General features: G+C 43.4%; 1 pseudogene; it reads right to left on the reverse strand.

Annotated features, from left to right (window-relative positions):
• Positions 1–3,016: 3,016 nt before the first annotated feature.
• Positions 3,017–3,352, reverse strand: LOC143853898 (phosphoinositide phospholipase C 4 pseudogene; annotated as a pseudogene).
• Between the last annotated feature and the right edge of the window lie 2,365 nt (positions 3,353–5,717).

A 5,717-nucleotide genomic window follows, 5' to 3' on the forward strand; every position in this document is an offset into this window, starting at 1 on the left:
TGGCGATATAAAAAGAAAGAGATATGTCTTGATCCGGAACCGAGGTTCGAAACCGAGACATACCTAAAATAAACTCAAAGTCGCCATCCATGGATATGCCATGAAACCCTAAAATCAAATCCTCCGTGCAATGGATAACCAGAAATATATACGGGTTCGTGCCTGGTTACGAATGGGGAAGGTCTGAGAGCACCCCCAATTCGTCCGAGTGCAAGCACTTAGTCTCTTATGCCATTTTTATTAACTCCAAAGAAGTTTGGGTAAAAATCATGTGAAATGGGAACAATCTTCAGGAATCGTCTACCTAAGCATGCATTTCCTGAAGATAAAATAATAAGCACACATAAAATAAAATGAAAGATGTGTCACCTAAGCATAGCTAGGTTATGAGTGACATGCCTAATGGGTGTCTAAGTTCTGATGTGCAAACACATGCAAGCTATAGCTAAAGGTATAGGATCAGTACAATAAAGTAAGAAAACACATCAAATCCTACAATAACAACACAACAAATCCTAAGACTCTAAATGATTAGCCCGAGTCCTCGGATGGTCTGGTATTCATCCAAAGAAGCCTACGTATCCCCGCCTCCACGAGAATCAAGGCAACGTAGTTCTTCGTGCCTATTCTAAGCTATGATGCCTAAGACACCTAGCCCTCTATCCTAGACTCGATCTAAAAGACCAGACTAGTTATTAAAGTTTCTTGTACGATTATTTAAATTCCAGTGAATTATGGATTTTAGGACACCCTATATGCCATAACTAAATGCAGATTAGCCCTAAGCTAATGCAGGTGATTCCTACAACCTATGTGTAACTAGGCTGTATTTCCTAAGGAAAACAAAGGGTGGACTAACGTATCCTACCCTAGTCATCACTCGGTGATGTGGATCGCCGACTGACCGGATGGAGGCGCTCCTATAACTCTAGGACAGACCCCTAACTCTAAAACAAGCACACAATAAACAAACAAACGAACAACCTATCAAAAGAAAAACCGAACTCTAAAACTCTCTATCTAGGAGAAACTCCTAACTCTAGAGGAAGATCTTTTGAAAATGAGGTTTTAAAAGGTTTACTTATTCAAAAAGATTTAAAATGCTATTTGCAAAAGTTTGGCTGGACTTGGGATATGGATCCCAAGCTGCACTACGTACCTTGTGAAAGAGGATCAAGCCAGCGTAGTTCGAAACGAACTCTCATAATTAAAACCTAACAATCCAAAAGATTTAAGGTTTTTAATATTTTTCAAATGTTTTTGACATTTTTAAAGTTTTCAATGTTTTTGACATTTTAAATTTCTGATGTTTTTGGATTTTAAAATATTCCAATGCTTTTAGATTCTTAAATGCTTTCACCCTTCAAGGGAACACACAAGCATAACCACAAACTAGGGCAAAGCCCTAAATCAAAAGGGGAAACCCCGAACAAAGAACAAGCGTCTCAAAGAGACAAACCACAACACATAAAGAAGTGTCCCAAGAATAGAGAAAATGAATATAAGATCTCAAACAAGCAAAGCTTTGATAAGACTGAGTTAGTCTCTAATCAAAGCGGAATAATGACAACTCTAAAGGAGAAACTCCTAACTAATAACACTAAAGAGGGATGCGAATGAATCAGGGACTCTTTAATAACACCACAAAAAGATGAATGAGTCAAAGACTCTCCGATAATACTGCTAAGCAAGATAACCGAGTCAAAGACTCCCTACTAAGGACAAATGAGTCAGAGACTCTCTAATAACCACCCAAAGACAACTGAGTCAAAGACTCTCTAACAACACTACTTGAAGGACGAGGGAGTCAACGACTCTCTAACAATGCTATCCAAAGGACGAGTGAGTCCACAACTCTCTAACAATAACACTAAAACAAACAACAGAGTCAAAGACTCCCTAATAAGAACAAAAGAGAAAGACAAATGAGTCAAAGACTTACTCTAAAAAGAAGGGGGACTCTAACTTGAGGTTGAGTAAGCCTCTCAAAAGGAAAAACTCCTTAATGAGACAAAGCCTGTCTCCAAATAGGGGCTCTATAAATGAGGCAAGGCATGCCTCCTATGTACACAAAGGATGCAAACAAGAGTGCTAGACTACTAACAGACTGAAATGGTCCCCAACTAGCAGAGGGGACAAGAAACTGAGATCCATAACGCATACAAACTGATCTGAACCAAACATAAGGGTAGGAAACCAAACAGTGAAAGTCTCACTCAATCATGGTTATATGACTATCAATTCTTTAGCCCAAAACAATACATGTACAACTATCATTTGATCCAATACCACAAACCAGTCTAATGTAATTAATCAATCAAACTCATACAAATATTGAGAACAGATGACTTTGCATGAATAATAGCATTTCATAAAAACTTAATGACAAGTATAAAACCAAAATGATCAACATTACTGTCCTTATCTGTGATTCTGAACATGTACAAAGAAAGAAGTAAAACAAATTTCATAGTGACAGGTATGTGACTCACTGTAGTAACAAATTTCAACCTCTGTAGCTAATAAAGCAAATCAATACTACTACCCCATAAAACAATTCAGCTGAACCCTCGACATGGGTCTCCTGTGAAATCAGACGATACCTGTATCATCTGATTTCCTACATCAATTAGGCATACATCACTTCACCTCCATTCACCTTAGAAATTAAACTCTAGATTAGATCCAAGAATCAAATGTAAATCAAATCTATAGACTAACATTATGATATCAGGGAGACAAGGTAAACAATTATGCTTACTTCAACAATACATGGGATGTTACAGATTTTACCTGAGTGGCGCAGATTCACCTTGCTGGCAATGAAGATCGGAATCGCGAGATGGCAGAAGTAATGCCCGAAGAAGATGATCATCACCGACAAGATTTTCGAGAAGGAGACCCGAACTTCTCTCTCCGTGGATCTCCCTATTTCTGAGTGCTCAGTTCTCTTCTCTGAACGATGAAGTGGTGGCTGACGAATGGAGATTACCGGATGCACAGAATCTTGCTGGAGTTAGATCGGATCGTGAATTTTTGCTTGAGATTTGATTGGAGGATTGAGATCGTCACAAAATAGGTAATGATGAAAATTCTCGAGAGTGAGGATTGGCTTCGAGAACTTATTGAGGTAGCGAAGATGACGGATCTGGTCGATAATGGCGTCAGCATCTGCGATCGTGGCAGTGGCCTCGCCCTGGGACTCTCGGAGGAAGCGAAGGAGCTCTTCCGACGGCATCTGACCCACCCCACCGGAAAATGACTCGAATGCTTGTTTTACGTCCACCGGAGGTTCGGCATCCGTACACCGGAATTTTCTCGTGAAACAGATACACATCCTGTAGCTCCCCATCTCCCTTTTCCCCTTTTTTACACTTTCCGATCTATTCCTCTTTTATCTCTGTAATAAATCTGACAGAGAGAGGGAGAGAGAGATTGGAATGGCAAGGGCATGTGATAAGCACATGATCGATCTCTGCTACTATAAGCCAAGGAGTTCGGGTTTTTGCCTCACGATACTTTCAATGGATAGGGTTTTTGGGGGAAGAAGACGATGGTGGAAGTGGGTTTGAGAGATTGAAATTGGGCCGTTCGATTAGGAACGAAGATTTTCTGCGGAGGGAGAGTGGGGTGGATTTTGGGTGTTTGGGTATGAGAAATGAAGAGAATGGGATCTGCTGGTATGGGTTTCAAAGAGGGTTTCAAAGAGATTGAAGAAAATGGTGAAGATGAATAGAGATGATGGTGGCTGTGATGGTGGGTTTAATAGGGATTTAATGGAGGAGGGTTTGACTAGAGGTTGATAGGGGAAATGGAATGGGTTTGAAGGTGGAGGTCGGCCGGAGTTAATGGAGGTGGGTTTGGAGAAATGGAAATGGTGATTGGAAGTGGTGGTAGAAGGAGGTAGTGATTGGGACGGCTCAGATTCCGATGGCTTGTGGTGGCCGGCGGCGATGGGATTATCGGATTCCGGTAGGGGAGAAGATGGTGGGGCCGGAGAAAAGGAGATGGCCGGCGAGCTCTCTTTCTCTCTCTCTCTTTTTCTCTCTTCTCAGATCTCAGATCTGAGATTTCAGATCTCCGATCTTGGAATCTAACCATGATCGGCCAGAGCTTGGAGGTGGGAAGAAGAAAAAGGAGAAGAGGAGTCGGGGATTGGGATGGAGAGATGGGGGAGATGACCGGAGGTTGGACGGATTCCGGCAAGGAATGAGGCCGGAGAAGAGAATCTTCTCCCTCTCAGATCTCCGTTGCTGCTCTCTCCCTCTTCTCCGTTTTTACGAAAATGATTTTTTTTCCTCCTTATTTTCGTTGTTTTGTTTTTGTATATAACTTGAAGGCTGCGGATATTGGCACACCCCAATTGATGGGCGCACCAAAAGTGATGGGCGCACGGATTTGATTTGGCTCCAGCCAGGTTAATGCACCCCCCCCCTTTTTCCTTTATACATACATGATATTCCGACCCTCCCATTTCAACTGGACAGCCCCTTATGCAGATAGTTGACCCCCCCTTTTCATTCACATTTCCATTCTTATTTGGTTCGCTTGCTAGGTGCAAGCGCCCAGACGTCGACGAAACTTTGCAGGGACCCTGGTGGGACCCTAACCTATCCTAGGATGAAGATTGAGACCTTAATGAACTGATTTGGCAAGCTTTCGATCAAACAAATTTAATAAGGGAGCGGTCACAATGGGGTGTCTACAGAGTGTAAAAGTCTCTAAGGGTCTAGAAATGGCAGGAGCTCGGAGAGGTGCACATTCTAGCTCTACTCGGGGGGCACGGTCCAATCCGGGGTGCAGGAACACCAGGTAACGTATAGCATCTCGGATCGTCATACCTCCAGAACAGGACCGATCTAAACATATACCAGTACAATCTTCACCACCAACCACCCCAACGGCAGAGCAATTCAATACTTTGGTCCAACAAATGACGACCTTAGCAGATCAATATCGAAGCCTGGCCGAGAACTTCGCAGCTCAACCAAGGCCGAAAAACAGACTTCAGCAATTGCAAAGGATTTCTAACACGCGGGTAGAGGAACCCTGTCGAAGAAACCGCCGCTCCCCTATGCTAGAGCGCCGACACAGAAGATCAGTGCACTCCACAACTTCTGCTCATGCAAGAAGAAGTGAAAGGCAGCGGTTGAAGTCTGCAGAACGCCGCCCTCGTGAAGAAGCACATTCCCGGGGACAAGATCATCATAATCATCCTCCTCGGAGAAGCCCAAACAGTCAATCAGGGTCAACCTCGGCCAAGCTCCGCGTAAATCCACTAAGAAAAAATGAGAAAGATCACGACCGAACCAACAGTGTGAATCGGAAGCTGGAAGAGTTTGATCATCGTCTAAAGGATCTCGTTAAAGAGTCCTCCTCTGGATACAGGAGGCCCTTCAGTAACAAACCACCGTTCACCGAGGAAGTTCTGCATGCCGTGGCACCGCCGGGGTTCAAAATGCCACAACTACCATTGTACGATGGCACAACAGACCCACTAGACCACATTGAAACCTTCAAAACAATGATGTTGATACACGGCGTGTCTGACGAATTCATGTGCAGAGCTTACCCAGCGACACTGGTCGGAGCGGCCCGAGACTAGTACTCAAGCCTCCAGCCAAGCTCAATAAGATCCTTCGAAGAATTCGGAGACCAACTGGTCAAGCATTTCCTCAGCAGCCGACGAACTCGAAAGACAGCTTCGTCGTTAATGA

This window comes from Tasmannia lanceolata, unplaced genomic scaffold, assembly GCF_043159265.1.
Source record: "Tasmannia lanceolata isolate RefF3 unplaced genomic scaffold, GAP_Taslan_0.1 ptg000020l, whole genome shotgun sequence".
Lineage (NCBI taxonomy): Eukaryota > Viridiplantae > Streptophyta > Magnoliopsida > Canellales > Winteraceae > Tasmannia > Tasmannia lanceolata.